At 34.4% G+C, this 25,310-nt stretch overlaps 1 long non-coding RNA gene and 1 pseudogene across 1 annotated transcript in view; one reads left to right on the top strand and one right to left on the bottom strand.

Moving 5' to 3' along the window:
- The window catches only part of LOC145303660 (uncharacterized), a 454,290-nt gene that overhangs the window by 344,952 nt on the left and 84,028 nt on the right, over positions 1–25,310 (bottom strand). The gene's annotated exons all lie outside the window — the stretch shown is intronic.
- Positions 13,439–13,516, top strand: LOC145240574 (U2 spliceosomal RNA; annotated as a pseudogene).

Raw genomic sequence — 25,310 nt, 5'->3', positions numbered from 1 at the left:
GTTCAATACTCCCCATACCCTGTTCGATTATCCGTCATTTCTGCAGCTGTTGGCTGATTGGAACCTTGCCAATCCCACGACCTTTTCTTTTATTTTCTTATGTCTTTGTCTTTTGCTTAGTTCCGAATCATTAAACAATCATTTATAACAGGATGCCAAGCTTCAATATATGCTCATTACCCCGGGCGTTTTTATAGACAAATCAACACAGAGACGTACACGTGCAAATACACACAACACATAGGAGGTGAGCAAAAATAGGTACACAGCAGGTCAATAGTATTTCTGTTATACTCATATTACATTAAAGTTAGCATAACTACAGAAACCCTATTCAACTCTAGATAGGAAAGTGATATCTGCGTAGGGAATCGGAATACATTTACACACACCACATCACACACACATACACACACACACATACACATATATATATATACATATAGATTTATTTCCACATCCATACAACGTCGCAGCTCACAGGAACCATGATAGCCAAGGAACCAGAAATTCAATACTCGAGTTTTGCCTTCATTTGGCCTCTTTGAATAAGTCATTCTCTAATATATATATATATATATATATATATATATATATATATATATATATATATATATATATTAATGAAAACAAAAGGATGGTAAACTTCAAACTAATATAAATAACAGTATTTATATATAGAAAATTTAATCCCAACCGAATTAAAAAAGCTCAATACGCAACAGAGTAGAGATTATTATATATTATATATATATATAAATATATATATATATATATATATATATATATATATATATATATATAAAGATAGAGATATATTTCTCTCTCTGTATATATATATATATATATATATATATAAATATACATATACATATATATGTACATATATATATAAAGATAGAGATATATTTCTCTCTCTCTCTATATATATATATATAAATATACATATACATATATATATATATAAAGATATATATATATAAAGATAGAGATATATTTCTCTCTCTATATATATATATACACACATATACATATATATATAAAGATAGAGATATATTTCTCTCTCTATATATACATATACATATATATATATAGATATATATATATACATGTATATATAAAGATAGAGATATGTTTCTCTCTCTCTATATATATATATATATACATACATACATACACACACACACACACATATATATATATATATATATATATATATATGAGAGAGAGAGAGTGAGAGAGAGATAGAGAAAGAAAGTTGAGAAGGCTTTATTAACTGGTAGTTCTATTGTTGTCTCGCTTCTCAGTTCAAATTAATCTGTAAAGACATGTATAGATTAATAACAGTTTAAAAAGTCCGATACATTACGTTATTCTTACATAATACAGAACTTAGAGGAACTGTGGTATTTTGGTGATTATAATAATTTAAGACAAATGTAAGATAGTCAAACATGTTACCGTAGACAAACGACATTTCTCCTAAATATATAATAGTTTTGTGTCGAATTTGTTCTTAAAGCAAATTTATATATTGTTTGCAAATAACGAATTCAAACTGTAACATGTTTTATCCATATTCCAGGAGTTCCTCTTCCTCACTACCTAACTTATTTCGTGTTCCATCTAGAGTGCGCTGTTAGGGGAAGCTGTATGTCTTTAACGTAAAAGCAATTTTGAGTTTCAAGTTATCCACGTCGGGAGGAGGCAACTAAATAAGAACTTGAACCATAGAAACGTCTTAATTGAAATGTAATATGATTTAACTCGATTCTTATAGGCGCACTCTCCAAGATATTACCACAATTCTTCGGAAGTGTCGATTGGTTTATTGACGAAAACCGAGAGGTCAATTTTGTATGGAGATCGCTCCAGAGAAGGCGTGAAGCCGATTGATGTAAGGCGCTTACTAGAACGAAAGATGGCTATCGCAAAGGCATAAGGTGCCTATTGGCTATAATCTTAAAAGGACGAAGGCAATATGTAGGCGGAAAACTATCGGCAAGAAGATAGTTTTTCAAGTCTGCAGTTTTTGAAAAGAATCTGCTGGAATAAGAGCCTTTATTAGAATGAAGATACCAAAACTGCACATTTATGAACACCATTACACCAACGATCCAAACAAGCTAGAAAGAAGCAGGGAATATATCAGAGAATTCTTAAAACATACGGCATAATTATATTTATCGAAAATACTGAGAATAGCAACATCACGTCAATGAAAGATTATTGCAGAGACGAAGAAAAGGTGAGGGTTAATAATATTACACATCCGTTTCTGCACCTCACCAATAACCATCAAATCGGATATTTCTTTCGTCTCAATGGTTTAATTGTTCGTAACAGTCCTCCCAATTAGTGTATAATTGTTCAGGTCCTGTGGAAATGTCTAATCCGCCATCCCAACCGTTTTTAATCTGTTTTCGCCCCATATGATCGGGTAGCGGCATTATTAACTACTGCTTCTTTACATACGTGTTGACTAGTGCTTTGTATTGTAAACTTTTATTTTTCCATTCGAATTTATATCCGTCTTCTTGTCTTAATTCATGAAAGTTTGGACTCATCCACATTCGTCGCCAGTCGTGAAGTTCCTTTGCGTCGTAGTTGAAGTTTTCTTTTCCTAGTGATATATCTTTATCGAAGTGGTCTTTTGCTATTCCTGCTGGTAACCAATATGTGTATGTATACGTACGTAATCTTGCGGAATCGTATGTTACTGGTTCGCATTCAACTCAGTTTCTATTTGGAATATGTGATATATCTATTAGGTTTCCTAATCCTACATATTTACCGTAATCTTCGTAGAGATAGAAATTAGGTGCTGGGTACGGTATGTATCTTGTTTCTCCTTTACTGTCTGCAATTTCCAGACATACTATGTCGTCAATAAATACTCGTATTGCCATTAGTCTATATGCTGTAGCTTCTATTTTTTTTATCCATGTAGTTAGATGGTATGGTATCATGTGATGTCTTGATTGTCCCATTCCCTTTAACATTATCTGGTTGAACTGTGTTTCATTGGTTCGTTGTGTTATTTTTTGGGGTGTTTCAAAGTGAATGGCTTGGTCGTTCATGTCTGATTTTAGACAGTTGCGGAATCAGTTGCGGAATGTAAACTTTCTTGCGTAATCTAATCTACCGTTGGGTTTAATAGTTCCTATACCGGTGGCTGTCCACATTCCACCGGATCATCCGCTTTCTTCTGTTTCTGCAGTGTGTGCTTCTGCCATAGGGGGTATCGTTTTCCATCCTAGCTTTTTTTAGCAGGATTACTGTTAGTACTAGCACCAGTAGTGTCTCCGTTACCTCTTGGTTCAGTTCTAGGCCGTTTAGTTTTTTCTAAAATATTCGTCGAGACCGAGGATTTGTTTACCTCGTATATCTCCGGCTGCCAGGTTGTCGAGTAGTTCCTCGGATTTATTAGCCCATAAATGACAATAGTAGTCTTTCTATGGTTTGATAGTCCATGTGTAGATAGAGAATAGCTTAAGGTGTGAGAAAGTGTTTAGGGCGATATAAAGAATGGACTGTATGGATTTCAAGAAGAATATTAGGAGAAAGAAAAACCGAGATGTTTTAGAGATGATATCACCTCAAAAGCAGCGCGGTTCAAGAGAGTCTTAGCAAAAAAGTATACGCCATTTCGTACCTGAATCAACCTGAACTCAGGTCAATCCCCCCCTTTAAAAAAGAGAACAAAAGGTAACCATATATTATTTTAACTGGAATTCATTATTGAGATAGGCATTATTTATATTAATGTATTTATTGCGGTCTATTATTCTGATCTGACGGAGGTCAGAGGAATAGTTGGTCGAAACGTCGTGAAACAACAACTAATAAAAAGATGAGAATAATAGTCCGCAATAAATAAATTAATATAAAAGGTAACCATCTTTGAAGTTTTATTTCTTTTAAACGGATTCATTTTTGTTCTCTTTTTTTTACACAGAAGAGTTTTCTCGGGAAATATTAAAACAAATCTACCACTTTGGATTCTATTAATATAAAATAAGCCTTAAGACAAAACAATTAATGGGAATTCGGTGGTTCATTGTAGTAATTATTAAATGAATGCCCATGATGAGACTAGAATTGAACACGGTTTGACGATCACATTGTTTGACAATTAGGCCATTAGCATCTCCAAACACTACAATTTGCTCGGCTGGTTCGATGTGACCATTTGGCCACAAAGACCTGAACACCTGGCGCCGAGGCGGAGAGTCGATGAAAACGGCGCAACATGTTGTCATGGCATTTCTCATGTTTGAAACATCGATAAATCTTTCAAATTGCATCGAAAAAAGCCCAAAGAAATATGCACAACGGTCTCCGAAGTTAAAAAAAAAAAAAAATGAAAAGAAAGAAAATCTTAAAAGTTTTAAATGATCAGATAATTACAAGCAACAGATATTCGCCGTTTTTCTCCGCAACTCTGTGTTTTTTTTTCTTTCTTTTTGTTTTCTTTTGACCGCCTGCTAAGAAATATCGGACCAGCTTAAAAACCTGTTGACACGAGAAACATAATCTGCTGGTTGGGCTCGGCAAATCGCTTTGCTGCACCGGTTCAAATCGTTAAAAAACATTAACCACGATTTTGACAGACACCGAAAGAATCGTACTGTTCAATCTGTGCATGTAGCGATGGCCATTCTGGGTGCGGAAACTGTAGTTTGAACATTGATTTTTATAATTTTTATTTTTTTATAAAATGAAAAATATAATCTGCTGTGCTATTTTTATTTATTATATTTTTACTGTTATTTGACCACAAAGAAGGTACAGTACCACTTTGAAATAATGAGCGAGTAATTGGGATCAGCTTTAGAGGGATACTATGCAGCAAGTTGAGCAGCGAGATGTCTTTTCACATCACACTCGAACTCCTACAAGGTGAAAGGATAAAAATTTCAGCCATAAAAAGAGGACACCGTTCCATTTCCGTTTGATGAAAACCGGCTTTCATTTTTCGTTAATTACCATCTACTAGTTGGCCAGTTGTGTACAATTCCCAAAAGCGATAGGAACCTTCTATCATGTCTGAAAGTGACACAATGTACAACGACCGAAATTGGAGATGCGCCGCTGTGCAACTCATGCTCTCTACCGATCTAAGTTATGACATAAGGATCATTGCCAGCACCCTTAAATGCATCACTGGATTGAGGACGCGGCGCCGGTCCACAAGTCTACATAGACCCAAGCTTGGCTTCAGAAGGAATGAAATGATCTTGTCCCTTTCTCTCGCAGGGTACCCTCCTACCCTGATCTGAACCTGCTGGACTACTTCATTTGGTCATATGTCGAGCACATCACCAATAAGTCGCCGAGCTCCCGCCAGCGCTTGTAGAAAAAAGGCATACTCCCAGTTCCGGACCCGTATCGAGGCGATGATTGAGGCTGAAGGCAGCTATATTGAATAGATGTCTGCTCTACTACATAATCAAGTTCCCTTAATTGAGTTTTTCAAAAGAAGTTTTAAAATAAAGTTGTGCTTTTTTCTTTAGGGCGACAATTTTATCGTTCCACTCTGTACATAAAAGTACAGTCAGGGAAGCATGGCCCCTGGAAGGAATTCTAAAGTCTAGCAGTTCAAGAGAAGGTACTATTTGAGTAGACTGCTTACCAGCACCCAGGGATCTTTACAGTTTAGGCATGAGATATTTCAGTGTATCGGGTTAGTTAGGGTATTTACTTTCGAAGGGGTACGAGTGTTTTGAGTTCGTCAGAGCGCATTCCGTTCAATACTTGTCAAATAGGCACAGAAATGCAACAAATGGGCGATGTACTGAGGTTGGAGTTTGTTTGCTAGTGCAATAGTGCACTATTTCGTAAGCGACTCTTTTTTTTAACTATTGTTATAAGAGATTAATGTTATGTGCTTTAAGCATTGTTTAGTGTGGATACGAGGAAAATGTAAAATTATAGAAGGCTATACAATGCAGAGCTGTAAACTGAAGTAAATTAAAATAATAATGTCGGAATAAGCTACGCAGATTCACTTTTATTAATACAATATATATGTGAATAAATGTAGGAGATTATATATATATATATATATATATATATATATATATATATATATGTTGTTTTGAAAAAAGAAAAAATGAATTTATAAAATGGTGATCAACGTTTCGTCCATATTGCAATGGATATCCTCAGGATATTAAAAGGACAAATGCAGAAAAAGAAAACGACCATTGACCATACGTAAGTGAAAAGGAAACAGTGTTAGAATCCTACCCATAACGGGAAGGAAACTATAAATGTTTGTGTATGGGAAGGTTGGGTTGTTCAATGTCTATATATATATATATATATATACATTTTTTTTAAAAATACATCATTTAAATACCTATGTACACTTAAAAAAAAAAAAATCTTATTTTGTTTAAATTATTTAAGGAAAAACGGTTAGGGGCAATAGTATGAATTAACCAGGATCTATCTTTATATTTTCTTCTTTGATTATTATTTTCCCTATACTAGGGGCTAAATGGTAGAAGCCCTTTCTTTGCGTAATAGTATTAGTATTTAATATCAGTGCTGACTCTAAAAGTCTTCTTTTGGCTCTATCTATCACGAATTTTATAATTTTCGCATGATCTAAATAAAATGGAGGATCGTGTTCCGCACGTTACCTAAAAAGACTACACACAAAAACGATTATATTCAATACTACTCGCACCACAATGATAAAATAAAGACTGGCATGATTTTTTCTTGCGTGCCTTTAGAATATGCAGCCCCCATTATCTTAATGATGAAATTCAACACATGACGAATGTTTTAAAAACATTACAGTATCCGTCCTATTTCATTTTTTACGCAACGAAAAAAAGTTACGAAAATACACTATAATATAAACTGACTGAAAAATAAAACCAATACCTCCCTACTAAACAGACATCTTTTCATTCCACCCACACTAAAAATACAAAAATCTACGACACTCTTAATAAACTTGGTTTTCACTTGATACAAACAACTTCCACAACAATAAAACAGACATTAAAAACTACCAATCACTCTCCCAAAACCCTCACATCCAACGCCGGTATATTTCCATCTTATGTAACGATTGCTACCAGGCATACGTAGGCGAGACACAGCGTAAATTGAAACTAAGACTTTACGAACACAGAAGAGATATAAGGAATGGTAACTCCCTAAATGCACTCTTTTGCCATTGTGCGGAACATGATCATTCATTTAATTTAAACCATGTGAAAATTATAAAATTCGTGATGGATAGAGTCAAAAGAAGACTTTTAGAAACAAAATAAGATTTAAAAAAAAAGTGTACATAGGTATTTAAATGATGTATTTTAAAAAATGTATACATAGACATTGAACAACCCAACCTTCCCATACACACACATTTATAGTTTCCTTCACGTTATGGGTAGGATTCTAACACTGTTTCCTTTTCACTTACGTATGGTCTATGATCGTTTTCTTTTTCTGCATTTGTCCTTTTAATATCCTGAGGATGTCCCTTGCAATACGGACGAAACGTTGATCACCATTTTATAAATTCATTCGGTTTTTCTTTTTTCAAAACAACATAACGTCAACCCTCGATGGTATTTTATTTTATTTATATATATATATATATATATATATATATATATATATATATATATATATATATATGCAGTGGCGCCAAAAAGAAAGTGCGCACTGGTCATTTTGTTTTAACCGCAAATTTAAGCTCCAATTAATATAACTGTTTACACAATCTATGCCTCATTTGATTCGCTTTTTATTCTTCTACTAACCTGGATACCCGGGAGTGTTTGGAGGTGTGTGTTAAGCAGAAAAAAGGTGGTATTAGGAAGGCAGGCAGGCTTGAACCTGTACCGCAAAGAATGAACAGAATGTGACAAAAAAACAAAACACACACACATGACGCCTTAGCTGTTGCGTCCAATGTCAACCGGGATGTGACGAAGGTTTTAATTAAGGTTAATCAATCGGAAAGAGGGGATGAGTTTCGAAAATATCGGCGAAAAAAAACGACCCCTACCTGTAGAAAAATGCCCAGTTGAGGGTGAAGTAATGGTGTTTTTAGCCAATTTTTCGATATGTGTCGTCCAAAGTATAAAGCAATCTCGTGAAAATCCGTTACCTCTGTCAAAAGTTCTATGCATACATACATACATACATACATACATACATACATACATACATACATGATGGCAGCAACTCGTTCTCGAGTATTGCCATTACTTGATATATCTCTGGCTTAAATGACGCAAACATGAGCGCAACTAGCAGCACGTGCCAGACGGTCACCTCTATGAACCGTCTATAGTCCAGCACATCCACTGATGACCGGGTACAAGCTGTGGTGTCCTGAACACCTATCAGACCAGACCCTGGAAGTTCCAGAGCCTTTATTGCCATTCACGCTCATATCTGCATCAGTCCTCATTGAATGCCCATTGGCCGTTTCAGGCTACAGCCAGCCTTTTTGTTATCGAGATACACACTGATGGTAAAATGTGTATTCCATTGCATATCAAGTAATGCCTGTGCTTGAAGCTTTTTCTAGTGAGGAAAGACTTTGCAGTGAGAGAACCCCACTCTCTAAACAATTGCAACATTGAACCAAAAAGAAGATCAAGTCGACATCATTGGAAGCAGCAGTCGCCGCAGGTTTTATATCAGGGTTTTACTTTTTATAGAGAGGTTGCTTTCACCACGGCTTACGGGAGCCCTCTCCACCAACCATGCCATTTGATCCATGACTGAGGTTGCTGGGCACCAGAACATAATCTCCACGCCGGTGGGTCATGTATGCCGCAGTTGACAGGGCCTAAGCTCCTGTGGAGGTTTCTGTCAAGGTTACCTCACCCTTAGCCTTTGGTTAAAAGAACCTTGACCCACATTCCCTTTTGATTTCTTTAAAAGATCAATCGTTTTAGACATGTTCTCAACCAAAGTGGAACACTGTGAAGAGGAGATGCTATTCCATTCGCTTTGCACAGCTTCCCGCAGTTTGTCATTGTTCTTAAAAGTTCTTCCGGTCAATGCACGAGATATTATGGACCAAATCTTCTCGATTGGGTTTAAATCGGGCTTTGACCTGGCCAAAATATCACATTAATTGAATTATCAGAAAACCATTTTCTGTGACTTTAGCAGTGTGTGCAGGGGCACTATCACGATGGAAAATAATGTTCTGGGATATTCCCAGCTTCTAGATACTTAGTAATAGTCCTGTTTCTAATATTCGAATGTATTCCTTTGCATTGATTGACTTCTCACATCTAATTAGTTCCCCAACTCCTGATGCAGTAAAAGTTCCCCATATCATTATCCCTCCATTCCCATATTTAAATGTTGTTTATATGAAACTTGTCGAAAATCTTTCTCCAGTTCTTCGATTGCACGGTTTGGGAGCATCACTAACAAGATAAAATCTTGATTCATCTAACCAGAAAACATTCCTGAACCAGTATGTATCTTTCTTGCCATAACACGAGAAAAATCTCTTTCTATCGTTGATGTTCTTCTTAGATAAAAATGGCTTTTTTGCATACCTTTTAGAGGAAAATCGCATTTCCTCCATTCGTCTAGATATTGTTTATCTAGAAAGAGAATTTCCTGCTCCGTTTTGAATTATTTGCTATGGTCAACATAAGTTTTCTTTCGGTCCTTCAAAACAGTTAATTTAAACATGTTATCGTCCTTCCAAGTGGATGCTCTAGGTCGACCAGATCCAGATTTCCCTTTTCACAAGCGTTCGACTTCGAACCTTTAACCAATACGCTTCCCTATAGAAAGAGATGTTTTCACATTTTCTTTTCTTAAAATATCAAAAATCTGCTTATAAGTCATTTTGGACTGACTTAATCCTGCAATTCGGTTTTTTATATCCTCCCCAAGATGTGGTCTTACCATTTTTAGGATTAATTTTTCCACTTATTATTATTATATGCTATAATAATAATGATCTTCAAAATAGAAATTTTCAGTTTAAATTAACAAAAAATCATGGATAAATATTGAAAAATGGATTTCTTCCTTTTTTCATTCTTGGCCCATTTTTTTTGCTCAGGGGTGTATATATAAGTGACCTTGTTTGCTTGTCTGGGGAACAGTTTCTAATAAACTCTTCTGTTAATCTTTGGTCTAAAGACTTGAAATTTGATGTATATATATATATATATATATATATATATATAGGGAGAGAAAGAGAGGGAGGAGAGAGAAAGCGAAAGAGGGAGAGAGGATGGCTGAGAGAGAGGATTTACATCTGTAAAACAAATTCGATTTGGTCTCTAGCCAATAAAGTTAATTGCTAAAATTTGCTGAAAAAATCGACACTAGGCAGGCGTAAATCGACTACACGTATATTTTCCACGCATGCACAAATATACATTTATACATTTTACACCCAAGTTATATATTTTTTTACTTTGGAAATCAATATATACAGAGTCTGAACGCCATTCAAACGAGGGTATAATGAAAAAGCATGCCGACCTATATAAAAAAGGGTGTTCTAAGATAGTAAGAGATAAGTAAGTTTTAAAAAGAATATGTTAAGTTCACATATATATTATTCCTTAATTGGAATTCATTTTTGAGATGAGCATTACTTATATATTAATTTATTTTTATTTCGGACTATTATTCTCATCTTTATTAGTTGTTGTTTTTTTCATCTTTTATTGGTTTGTTTATTCACAACGTTTCGGCCAACTATTCCTCTGGCCTTCGTCAGATGGTAACCGCGACGGATAAGAACCTCGAATCTCCTAACTGCATTCTCAGCCATCACTGCCATCCATAGTTGTTGTCGTCTCACCACATTTTGGCCAAGTAAACCTCTGGCACGCTTTTTTGGTGGGATTGAAACCGCTATCTTCAGACAATGTTCATCTGGAACTGTAGAGATTCAACGTCTCTATCAACTGCGCCACGGTCCCCGAAGAAATACCACGGGAGAATAATAGTCCGAAATAAAAATAAATTTATGTTAAATTCACGTTTTGACTACTGTTTTGCTGTTTCAATAATCTGAAACAAATGATTCTGATTTACAAAATAAGATTGATAGAAAAATAGAACAATGAGACAACACATTTAAACATATCGACAGTAAAAATTAACAAAACTATATGATAGTTGACCGATTTCTAAAGGTGACATTTTACGAGCGGTTATTTTAAAATTTCAGAACCACAATCAGTTGTACTCAATACCCTTCGTATTGTGAAAACACGGACCTACAAACGTTTAGTGATATTGTCTCTAGTACATAAGCACGTTCTTATTGGATGGCTACGAGATAAGATAGGTATATATACGATATATTGGATTGCTACGAGATAAGATAGGTATATATCAGATATATTGGATTGCTATGAGAAAAGATAGGTATATATCAGATATATTGGATTGCTATGAGAAAAGATAGGTATATATCAGATATATTGGATTGCTATGAGAAAAGATAAGTATATATCAGATATATTGGATTGCTATGAGAAAAGATAAGTATATATCAGATATATTGGAGGTAAGAGAGATGGCTGTGGCACAATAAGAACAGTCAATTCTTTTTAGAAACACCTCTTTCCCCTGCCAGGAGACGCCATAAACTGCGTGAATATAGATCTTGTGAGATGCATAAAGTTGATTAATGATCGCTTACGATACAAAGCAGATGAGCCATGCGACGAAATGAGGAAGGTCTTAAAACGCGCCATCATAATATGAGTAGATTTAATTTTATTTTAAACGATTCACCCTAACCCTAACCCCCTTTATGACAGAAACGAATGACTAGCGTTAGGGTAAGTTTTTTCAACTCGATTAATGGTGCAATTCCCATGAGAGATATACAGACAACTAAGCACAGCACTTGAATAATGTTTATATAATTCAATTTTATTTTCATTTCTTTTTTACCTGTTATATACTAACAGTTCATCCCGGCTTGGCTCGGGCTCTATGTACTGCTCATAACTTGCCCTACGTGTGAATACACTTAATGTACGATTTCAAATGTTTAGACCAAAATTTGTCCCAGTAAGTTCGTAAAGACCGCAGAGGTCATTTTTTTTTTAACTTTGACCCCAATTTTTACCCCTTAACATTTATTATTTTGGTCTCAAATTAGAATACAAAGTCTTTAGACCCAAAATTAGCGGCGGAATTGTCTGAAACCCGTTATGCATAAATTTAAAATGTTTCGACCTAAAATTGCCTGAATAGTTTGCTAGACACAGCAAAGGTCAAATACTTTGAACTTTGACCTCTTGGCAGCTCAAATTTTCGACGCAAACGGATTAAAATGCATACCCTATCTCAGAATACCATTCATGCAAAATTTTAAATGTTTAGACCAGAAATTGGCTGAGTAATTTGGTAGAGACCGCAGGGGTCACTTTTTTAAAACTTTGACCCCAGTTTGTACTCCTTAACATTTATCTTTTTAGGCTCAAATGAAATTAAAACGTTTGATCCATGTCCAAGTAACCTACATTTAGAATTTCAAGTGTTTAGACCTAAAATTGGCGGAGGAGTTTGGTAGAGTTTTCAAAAGTAAAACCGTTGAACTTTGAACCCTTGGCAGCCAAATTTCTGGCCGAAACCCGACTCAAAAGATATTTCCAAATCTCAATACCTTTTATGTCAAATCTTGAGTCTGTAGACTGAAAATTGAGTAATTCGGTAGGGAAATGTACACAGACACACAGACAGACATTTTCACTTTTATAGATATATAGATTTGAACATCACTTATCTAAATTATTATACAACGTGAAGTTAGTTTCGTTATTGCTTCTTCGTTATTGATAATTTTCTTCTTACGAAATCAATATTTAATTCTATTTCGCCAGTTTTGCTTATGGTTCGTTGCACCATGTTCTTGGAAATAAAACCATGTATAATTCGATTAAATCCATTCAAGATTACATTTTGCCCCTTTCAAAATCATTTAAAAACTGTCGTTGTCGTCATAAAAAGGGTGCATAACTTTGTATTTCTCTATACAGAGTTATTTAATTTTGATTAAAAAATTATATCATAAGTCATGAATCTCCAATCTACAGCCCGCGGGCCGGATCCGGCTCACCAAAGTCTTTAATCCAGCCTGAGTAACTCTTACTTAAACGTAAAAATATTTAGGGAATATTTCGAAAACGGATATATGTGAAAATAGTCTGGTATTATTTTCGTTTTGTTTGGAAAATAATTTTTAAAATGAGGTTTGGGAGAATCAATTTCACTAAAAAACAATAAAACACATCCAAGCCGTTTTTAGTCGTGTGCAAGCGACTCTATAAGTCACTCTGTCAGTCGCTAGGTCGGTCTGTCGGTCGGTCGGTCGGTAGGTCGGTCGGTCTGTCCGTAACTCTTTTGTACTTGGCCTTTTTGGTTCAGATCAAAGGTCTGTTGTTAATAGATGCTGTTTTCTTGGCCTTTTGGCCAAGATCAAGTGTAGTATCTGTTCGGGCAGTTGGTCCCCATTTCCCCTTCACTCTTCACATTAAAAAATCGGCCTTGTGCCTAATTTGCTCGGTGGGGTAGCAAATAATAACCATTTTTTTGGCCTTTTGGCGAAGATCAAAGTGTAGTATCTGTCCTTAGTACAGACTGTACTTATGTTTGTAACTTTGTGATATAAAGTGGGGGATCACTTTTCTGTATTAATTAATTAATGATCACCCACTTTACAACCAGCCAGTCACGAAGCCATTCAAGTCATTCTCCAGATCATTCAATTTGTTTTTGAATGATTCCTGTTATTTTTTAAGCATTTAAGTCATTCTTAAGGTCATCCAATTCATTAAAGCCATTCTAAGTCATTTACTTTTTATTTATTTAAGTCATTTCAACCCATTTTTCGGTCATTTTAGTTTATCTTTAAGAATTTCATGTTAATCCTACATTCACGTATTCATTCATTACACGAGAGCAAGCGACTAATGGCTATCGGCCTTGTTTTATATCTACATGGCTCTAAGAAGTCAGCAATATGCCGAAAACGTTTGAGAAACCTGCTGTAGATCAATCAAACGGCATAGTTTACAACATGTAAAGTAAACTGAAAAAGATACATAACCAAACAACATTTTGAAAGTAGTTTCAATTGATAACCATAAACCTATATCTTTATATCTTCATATCTATCTATGTGTCAATCTAGCTCGATCTATCTATCTATCTATCTATCTCTCTCTATATATACAGAGACAGACAGACATACAGATAGACAGACAGATATAGCGTAGATATGTAGACAGACAGATAGAGAATAGATAGCTAGATTGATACACAGATAGATATAAAGTTCTCTCTCTCTCTCTTTGTATATATATATATATATATATATATATATATATATATATATAGAGAGAGAGAGAGAGAGAGAGAGAGAGAGAGAGAGAGAGCAACCTGGATATAAGAGACTGCTTACGAGGTTCGTACAAATCATTTATATCCGGGTTACACTTATATCTGGGTTTCTCTTATCCGGGTTACCCTGTACATTGACACAGTTTCTAGTTTGGGACCAGTGGAAATCTCTCTTATATTCAAATCTCTTATATTCAAATCTCTTATATCCGGGTTAAACTGTGTGTTTATATATATATATATATCGAGAGAGAGAGAGAGAGAGAGAGAGAGAGGGACAGAAAGATAAAGAAAAAGAGAGAACAAGGAAGTTGCATGGTGGCATACACTGAAACACACACACATGCACATAAAATAGAAAGAATCACAAAAAATAAACAAACTCTCATTGACTCACTCATAACCCCAACAATCATCCAATGGTATTATAATAGCTCCGCTCCCCAAGACATATTTTAGAAAACATTATCGGAAGAAAGCAAAAATGTCCGAAACGCGTTATATTAATAGCAAAGTATATAAAAACAGCAAATTTTGGTAGCTTCTTTACTTTATATATAACGAAGCATATAAACCTATAAAATGATATTCATACTCTAGCATTGAGAAAAAAATAAACGACCCAAATGAAAGAATGGCAACCATTAAATTTAAGTTTATATATAGACCTTTGCTGCCGCAATTACTTCAGACACCGTTGAAAATAGAACTCCCAGTATGGCACCTTTATTTATAAATAAGATTGTATATCTGTTCACTGGCAGTTAATGTGACTATATGATCATATATCTTATAAATAAACAAATTAATAAATAAATAATTTAAAAACGAAAAACAAATGAACGGATAAAAAAGCGAGGAATTAAATAAATAAATATATATAAAAAAGGCTTTTCAATAAAATAGATGGGTAATGAAGTTGCCACTAAAAATAACCATAAAAACCTAAGGTAGGGAGGTAACGGCGATGTGGGTATGATATTACTCTAGATCAAAGCGAAAACTTAGGCAATAAACAACCCCTAAGTAAAAATAATACCAACAGCTTCCCGCTGCTACTACTTGACCACATGGAATCGTACTTTCCCCCTCTTCCTTTATCACCTATCTCTACTCCCTTTCTTCAACACACCCTCCTCTAAAATTCATTCTGCTGACATTCACAGAGTATACACTCCACTTTCTTCCAGAGGGTAAAATATATAATATTGTCTATCGTTTCAATATCGCCCCTTAACCAAAAATGTTTATATAATAAACAGACATATATATATATATATATATATATATATATATATATATATATATATATATATATATATATATATATAAATATATATATTTAATAATGCAATTATATTATGAGAGAATATATATTTATCAAAGCAAAACTTATCAAGATAAGCAAAACTCATTACTATTAGGAGACGCAAACAAATATACTAAATAAAAGATTGCGAATAAAAGTAATATATAAATTTATTATATAATCATAACAATAAAGACAAGTAAAGGGAGAAAATTCAGATTAATCAGCAGTAAAGTTAAAGTGACGTTGGAGCGTTCCCTTTTCCCCTTTTCTCTGTGATTATTAACAATCAAATATATACTAAATATAAAACAGAAAATTGGAATATTCAATTGCCAACAATACGAAATATGATGACAAGTATTCATACTACTAAACAGTAAATTAGAGTGAAAACAAACATTTTCTATTGTAACAATTAAAAATAATTATATATATATATATGCATATATATTTTCCTTATTTAAAGAAATATTATTGGCTACATATATGCATACATCTTTCAGCTGTGATTTACTTCAAAATACAGCGTCTTCAAGGACTAGTCCCAATTGGTTTTAAATACGAATGCATTTGTTATTTATTCCACAATGTTTATAAGAGGGGAGTAGGAGGCAGGAAAGAAGCAGGAGAAATCTAATACTATTTTGATAAAGTATCCCATTACTATTTCATGGTGTTTTTTACATATACGAGGTGTCTTCAATTTTCCAGATATTTTTGTACAGGAATTTTAAATTGTCGTAAACTCTTGACAATTCAGTATACTATTGCTATACATCTTATGAGATGCCTGGCTAATTTTTATGATTTCAGGTTACAATTAACAGCTACAGCAGGAATTGGAATACACTTTACTAAAGCCCGGTTGTTATAGCTTGTGAATTTCAGAAATGCAATCTGGACGTGAGGACACTTTAGATAAACGATATACAATACAATTTTGTTTTAAAATTGGAAAAAAAATTCACAGAAAAGTATGCAGTGGTTCAGATTACTTTTTGACCATCTTGCATGAAGCAAGCACCAGTTTGGAGTGGCATAAGAGATTCAAGGAGGAAGACAATATGTGAGATATGCTGAAAGGTGTAGGAGGCGTAAAGAATCAGAACGTCAGAGTTCAGTGGCTAAATAAAGAATTTCATGGATAAGGACCGTCGTGTATCTATAGGCACAATAAGTACACAATTTGATGTCAATGTCGAAACTGCACACACAATTATTCACAATGGACTGTAGACGGGGAAGATTTGCGCGAAGTTTGTCCCAAGGGTGCTCTATCCTTATCACAGACTATTTGACCAAGATGGGCATAAAGAGAGTTTCTCACCCTCCCTATATTCTAGACCTTGCTTCCTGTGACTTTTCATTAGTCTCTAAACTCAAGGAAAACCTTAGAGGCTGTCGTTATGAAACAATTAAAGAGATGACAGAGGGTCATTGACACGCTCATACAAGAGGACATCCATAGGGACTTCCAGAAAGTTGTTGAAAAGTACAAGTGCATTACAGCCAGAGGAGATTACTTCGATAGTGACTAGAGTTTCATGTGTGTATTATCAACAAAAGGGCCCATACGAAAAATCTTGGGAACTTATTTAATACACCTCGTAATATTATATTATCATTTTTATCATCTAATCATAACAGGTCGCCTATCATTATAGGAAATTTATTAACATGTAATTCTCTAAATCTTACTTGATCTGCTGAAATCTAATGCTCACAGCAACAATGAACACTTGCATGCAAATTTAAATATGTACACATTTATTTTTGTATTCTCCTTCATTTATCCTTTGACCCACAGCACCATACATGCATTTTCGAAGGTCATCCTCTCTTTTCGATTGACTAGCCTTAATTTATACCTTCGCCACTTCCGGTTTGGTAATGGGCGAAACAGCAAAGACGTCACATTTTTACGTTCTTTTCTTTCTTCGCGGTACTGGTTCGCGACTTCCTGCCTTCTACCAATTTTTTTTCTCAATACACACCTCCAAACTCTCGGGCAACGCCGGGGACCCAGGCTAGTAAAATATAAAGCAAACAAAATGATGAAATCGTAGATGTAAACAAAATTGATACGAAGCTATCATAGATCGAGGGGAATATAGCAAGGACATATACATTTAAACTAGAATTCGAGGGTGTAGTCTAGTATTTAGAAAATAAATCTATTAAAAAATAATTTGGAGAAGAAAAATAATTACTTTATTTAACAAAACACACACAGAAGATTAGTGTAAGATTAATATAGATAATTGGTTGCAATATCGATTAAAAGCAGAAATACGAAAAACAATACAATAACTTTGTCCACAATACTAGTAGTTTACATTGCACTGTAGAGAACCTAATGTTGATTTTATAAAATTATAAGGTATTTGCCGGTATAGTCGCACTGATGAGCTGTGATGTAGCGAAACAGTACAGCATGTGGATGACAATATATATATATGTATATATATATATATATATATATATATATATATATATATATATATACATGCAGAGTGTATTAATAAAATTACGATATTTTTTTTACAGTTTTGGTATATATCTATCCTTATATCATATGATAAAGATACACGTGGAGATGTATTTTGTTTTTGTTTCTGAGTCTATCTGATGGAACACAGTTCATATATTTGCTTTTCTTTTGAAATCACTATAGTATAATAATCAATAGAAACCTGGCTTTTAGATAATAAATACGAAATCTGCATGAATTAAAATATTTAAAATATCATATTTAAGCGTATTTCATGACAAGGCAACGCCGCGCGTCATGCTAGTATATATATATATATATATATATATATATATGTGTGTGTGTGTGTGTGTGTGTGTGTGTGTGTGTTATAAACAGTTTTTGTCTACATACTTTTGTTGTGATTGTTTCTAAGTCCTAATGAGTTCCATTGTTTCTGACAAGAACTGGCCCTTATAATATTCCTAATCACTAGAAAGAAAAATTCCCTCTCCTAATAAATATCCTATTAGTTTTACTGATATCCGCCCCTCATGATGGATTTGTACTAATTAGATAAAAAAAGCGATTATGACAGTTACACCGGCCATTTCTTACCCCAAAACAATACAGACTTATTAACAAACGAGAAAGTCTCATAACTAAAGTATATAAACAGAAATGATCTATAATATTTAATGAAATATGTTTAAAGGAAGTAATGCTGCTTCAGTATAGAAAATGGCGTGTGCATACATTCTCTGAAGAAATCGATTCACTTGTTCCCAGTACCCTAACGATTTGAAGTACACAGTTAGCGCTCCTAAATATTGGATGGTTTTAGCCACTAGTTACTTGTGTGCTTGTGTGTTCGGTTTCCTATACAGGCATTAAGTTCTTATAAAAGACGAGGTCATTGACTCTATCGATCGCCATCAGCCGCACATCAAAATTCTTTGAAACGAAACGAAGCGCACTAAATTCTTTACAATGCCATTAACACTTTCGTGCGGTGAAATGCTGTGAAAACTATATTTTCACCATTTAAATCGTATAAATTAGTAGTTTTCATTTTTTTTCTTTTTCTGAATGTTGTGATTTATCCGTTATTCTAGATATTCATTTTCTCATCATTAAAAAAATCAGTAACTGTATCTTCGCTGCTAAGTTTTTGAAAACAGATAAAACATACTTAAAAAAAAGATTAATAGTAAAAAATAAAAAAAAGTTTATATTGGTGCAATTGTCAGAAATAGATAAAATGCGATACAACAACCACAACTATAATAGAAAACCAAAGCACACATGATATACATGTTGTGAACATCAAATAAAATTATATAAAAAGAAGGAGGATTATTAAAAAAAAAATAGCAGCTTAAAAACCTTAATGGAATGTAGACATATTCTTCGTGGGCGAAAAACATACGGTATTGTAGCAAGTTGATATAGAAAAATGACTAAACAAGCTAGTAGAAAGACGCTACATGAATTATATACAGTATAATTCCGGGATACGACATTAAAAGTTTGTGACAAAATACGCATGTATATAATGAAATAACATTACAAATGACACCGTAAGGTGGGGCAAATACTGTAACCAGGGGCTAGAAAAAACATCATATTCCACATCGGAATCTGAAAAAAAAACCGTATACTAGGGCCACCGTATTCCGGGGTTTTACTGAATATAGAAAGTTAAAGTTTAAAAATTAATGAAAGATAGATTATAATAGTAGACTAGTAACAATAAGAAAAATAGACAAGTACAGATACAAAAATACAAATGTGAATGCAAAGAGGTATTACAATATATATATATTTACCAAATTCCAACGAAAGAAAGATGTATAAATATCAAAATAGAATGAAAGCACCCCTACCCTTATTTCAAAAGAGCTGGTCCCCCGCTCCTCACACATATATATTAGTAACGACCTCGGATCACAGTCACCTTCCTAAGGAAGAAAATAACCTCATAATACTATAAAACAGTATATACATTCTCAAACCAATAAAAGCAAACACACACACGCACACACACGCGCGCACACACACACACACACACACACACACACACACACACCCTACCCCACCCTAAAGGAAAAGAAAAAAACACTAGCAGAAAGAGAGAGTGACTACAGCCAGGTCAGCGGGCCCCGACAAGCCCAATAAAAGAGTAATAAAAATTGAACATGCCAATGAATAATAAACCCTTACAAGCCCCCACCCCTTGGAAAAACTTCAAATGAACTACGAAAATTGCCATTTTTACATCTCCAACACATCTGAAAATAATTTCTGACGAGGACGCTTCACAGAACGTCTGAAACGCGCGTAAAAACGATTTCAATGACTTAAAAACATTATTACAATGATCCAAACATAATTCTCAATGAAAAACCAAGACACGCAATAATAAAATAATGTTAAAAAATACACATTGTTGGTGACTACTCCCTTATATATATATATATATATATATATATATATATATATATATATATATATATATATATATATATATATATATATATATATATATACAAGCAAAAGTACCCGTCGTTGACTGGGTTCAAAAACAGCCTACAGAAAATGAACTCTGATTTATGAGAGTATGATAGGTTATTAAAAGGAAGGGTTGTAAGGAGATAGATTCGAATTTGGGGTATCAAAACCAAAGCAAAATATGATGAAAGTAAAAATAAAATACATAAACCCCATAATTTATTATACCATACCTGTTCACACGGAATTATAATTTGAATATAAAAATTACGCATATTAAGACTGTATAACACAACACTTTAAAATACAAGATTGTTCACCGGAAATGTAACTCATGAAACCCATAATCTTTTCTGCAATCCATTTTTGGGACAAATAAACTTCAGTGCATGCCTCCACGTTTGGTTAAGAACACACGTATATACACTAATGCATTGGTTAACTTCCCCAAAATGCTACTCATGGAAGTGCGAAAAAAAAACAAAAAACTACGCCGCTTGTTTATTACAATCTAACACTTGGCCTTCGGGCTAATATCAAAGTGTAATATTTGTTCTGATGTTTCATTTAAGTAATTGGTCCTTGGTTAATGTAGGGGGAGCCAACCATACCGAGACAATTACTATTTATTTGGACACTGAAAACAACCTTGTGTCTAATTTGCTTGCTTGGGGAACAAATACATACCATCTGTTCTTCAGATGCTGTAATTTATTTTCTTGTTCTCTCTCAGTGGAGGAGAAATCCTTCACGACCGAGACAATTTTTCTTTTTCTTTTTCTTCGCGTTAAAAACCGGCCTGGTGTCTAACTCTGTCGCGTGGGGAGGCATTGTAAATAGGAACAATATTATATACAAAATCAACTTCGATCTACGGCTATATTTTTCACCAACTTTCAGTCATGAATGGCCAACCGTCTTCGTTGCATCGCCGTTTAATAAATAGTTATTTCGGATAAGACGTGCATTATTTCAATATCTATGACAGTCCTCTCTTGGGTGATGATTCTCTTTAATTCATGAATAGTTATGAATGGTGGTGGTAGATATATTTCAAATAAAACACTAAAGATAAAGCCCGAGAGTTAAGGTTTGATGAGGGCGATGTCCCTTCTTATCTGAAGATCACTAAAATGTTCCCGTATATAACTCAACGGTAATAAAACAACAACAACAAAAATGTTTGATACTCATGATTGAAACTTGGTAAACAGGTCAGGCATATTTTTTTTTAGATAATTCGGATTGTTGCCTTGAGTCGACTAAACAAACCTCCGACTTTCTTCAAGAGCATCTTGTTTAATTCGGGAATCAGTACAGAATTTCGAACGGAGCCCTTTATTTAAATCATGAGGATAAAATGCCCCCGTTCCGTCGACGATGACAGGGTAGAAGTCTTAAGTAATTCGCATTCGTATTCTTAGTGTCTTCCACACGGAGGATTAATTATTTAACTTCAGGAAGAGTGACACGTAGAACTGAGTTATAGTTATTACTTCATCTGTCACGCCACAGACTCTTGCGGATAACGAAAATTCGAGAGAAAGAGTCCCGAGTTCGACAAATTACACGTGGACAACGTCGCAGGTGACATCGGCCGAAACTTTGTGAAAATAACACTCAGGAGGAGAAAAATAGTCAGAATAATCTAAATAATACAAATTATCAATCCTCATCTCAAAAATTCCGAAAAAGTTAGTGAAAATGTTTAATTAAATTAAATTATATTTATATATATTTTTATCTAATATTAAAGATGAATAAATGAACTTCTGTTTTCTTAAGGATTTTTTTCCACACATAATTTAATACTAGACTGAAATGTATTTATATAAACTAGAGTTTGAATTTCAGAAAAAAAAATATTGTGAATTTTATTAACGATTCAATTATGTTTTCTTGTGAGTCAGCCTACATTAACTCTTTTTTCGTGTGTTCCATCTCCATACACGGGAATAAATTATTCAGATGAGCAGCGTTATGGTTGAGTGAGGTTGAAGTCCACCCAGGATTACAGTGCTTAATCATCTGACGATCACCACAATCTCTTCGTATATTATTAAACGGTCATAAAATATACTGTGATATTTATTATGGAAATTTGATGGGAGATGGCGGTGGTCTTGTAGTTAATGACACGAACTAAAAACCTAGGTGTTCCCGTTTAGCTGAAACCACTCAAAAATTTTCCCCACTATTTATCTGTGCCAAAACCAAAGCGTAGTTTCCATGAACAAAGCTTCTTTCTTAGAAGTGCACGCCTGTGGAACTCTGTTTCGTTTGCCTGTTTCCCACCTGATTAGAACCTGGATGTCTTCAAGTCCAACATAAACAAATTCCTGATGAACCGCCCCTTAAGTAAAACACTTTATCAAATCTCCAATACTAACGTACTGTACACGCAATACCCTTTATACCCGAGTGGCTTCCGGGCCTTGAGAAGTGGTGACTACCGTGTAAAAAAAAATAGTTCAAAATCAGTTCGTTCAAAAAAAATGACTCCCGCTTATGATGTTTACAATCATCAAGTGATCCCATAAGTACCCGATATCTTTCTAGAAACAATTCTTACAAGAAAATTATTGGAAAAAATAAAGCCAACAGCAGAATCGTTAGATTCATACGATATGATGTGGATGATTGTGATGATGGTAATTTAATGAAGACGCAAGGTATTATTTGTATTATTATTTTTTTGTTGAACTCGGGAATCTATTAAATTACATTTTTTTAATCCACCAGCAAAGTATCATCTCGTCCGGTCTACTGTGTCCGGGGAAAAGTCTGAAGCAATTCGGTCGCAGTAGTATTATTGGTGTGACCTGTTATGAGGATTGAACCTCCAACCCCCAGAAGAGTGTCACTGAGAACTGATTTAACTTAATACTTTATCCGTTACGCTACGTTTTATTGCGGACAACAGTTTGAGGGAACGATTCAGGAGTTCGACAAGATACATCTGAAGCAGATTAGATGTTACATCGTCCGAAACGTTGTAGAGCTAACAATCAAGCCGAGAACAGTAGTCGAAATAATCCAAACAATACAAATTATCAATCCTCATCTGAAAAGTGCAGAAACAATTTCCGGAAAAGACTGAAATTCATTTGCATAAAATAGAGTGGAACTTTAGAAAGGAACTGTAAATTTTATTAACGATTTGATTGGCATTTTCTGGTGACTTAGCCGATATTACCTTCGCTTCTTTCTTCGTAGGTTCTAGTTGTATACACAGGAGTCAAATATCTAGACTAGCGGCATGAACGAAAGATCACGAGACCGAGAGTCGAACGAGCTCCATACCCAGCCCCCACACCCAGAACCCTCAACCAAGAATGATAGAAGACTTCTACAAGGCGAATCCCGTTTGCGGTAGTAGGGTGTGCAAACACCTGGCTGTGCACTTGGTCGGTGTTACTTACGGTGCGTTTTATTCAACTAATCGATAAAACGGCTATGTACACACGAGAAAAAAATAAAAATCTATACAAAATGGAGTTGTGAATGCTACGAGTGCCACGAGAAAGACAGGCGTACTCATCTGCAATTACACACTGTGTATGTCGCGCAGAGTCATACGTTAGTGTGTAGTTGCATATATAAGTTCGTCTCACAGACGCATATATTCGCCATTAAATACGGTCGTGACGTTCCATATGCTGACATGATTATATATTAAAGTCTCGCCACCACCTCACCTTAATCAAGATAGGCGGACGTCTATACACTCGCGTGCGTGTGTATATGTAGATCAATAGATATATGTACAGGTGTTACCTGAGTCAGTTATGATAAAATTTTATCGAAAAATTTAGTCCGGTACAAGATCAATATAAAGGAGCTCCCAGAATTCTATTGCCATTTGGTGACCCCCAGATAGATCTTTAATCGAAATTTTCTTATTATCAATTAACGCATTTCGATACTTATCAGAGGCCTTCCGATAGAGACCGATCTAAGAACACCCACAGACACATAAAATGCATTTATGTGAAACTTCAAAAATATCGGTGCAGCCGTTTAGGAGTCCCTATGGAACGAACTCACAGTGCTGTTTATATATAAGCAGACATATCGAAATACACACCCACATACGAACCCGTATACATTTAATGATAAGATAGTGCGTTTGTTTTCTTTTACGGCATATCAGCTCCTGCTCTTGTGAGTTATTTAATGCGAGGTGTAACGGTGAAAATGACGAATTATAAGTCACTTTTATTTAGCTGTAGCACCGGCTCGAAGACCTTAATATTTTAAAGCATTTAATAGATTCCATTTTTTATACAAAAGAGGTATAAATTCAAATTTCTTTTTACTATGAAAACAGCTTGTAATTGAGGCAGCCTATTTAACCAATAGATGTAACAATACCGATAAAACAACTACACGCCGAACGGAAATATCAATCGGACTAAATATGTGAATCTGTAAAATCAATCGAAGTCGGAAGAAAAGTCTAGATTTACATTAATTCAGATTTAAGTATCTTCTTTGTAAGAAAAAAAAATATCGGTGAAATAACACGGGGAGAAGTATGTTTATACTTTATATCTCTATTTATCTAAACTTAAGCATAATTTCTATTTATTTAGAGAATTCACTCATAAAGTAATTTACTAATTATTA

This window comes from Euprymna scolopes, chromosome 19 (assembly GCF_053919585.1).
Source record: "Euprymna scolopes isolate OS-2025 chromosome 19, ASM5391958v1, whole genome shotgun sequence".
In the NCBI taxonomy this organism is placed as follows: Eukaryota; Metazoa; Mollusca; class Cephalopoda; order Sepiida; family Sepiolidae; genus Euprymna; species Euprymna scolopes.
Note: the sequence above shows the minus strand (reverse complement) of the source record. Positions and strands in the feature narration are given on the sequence as shown.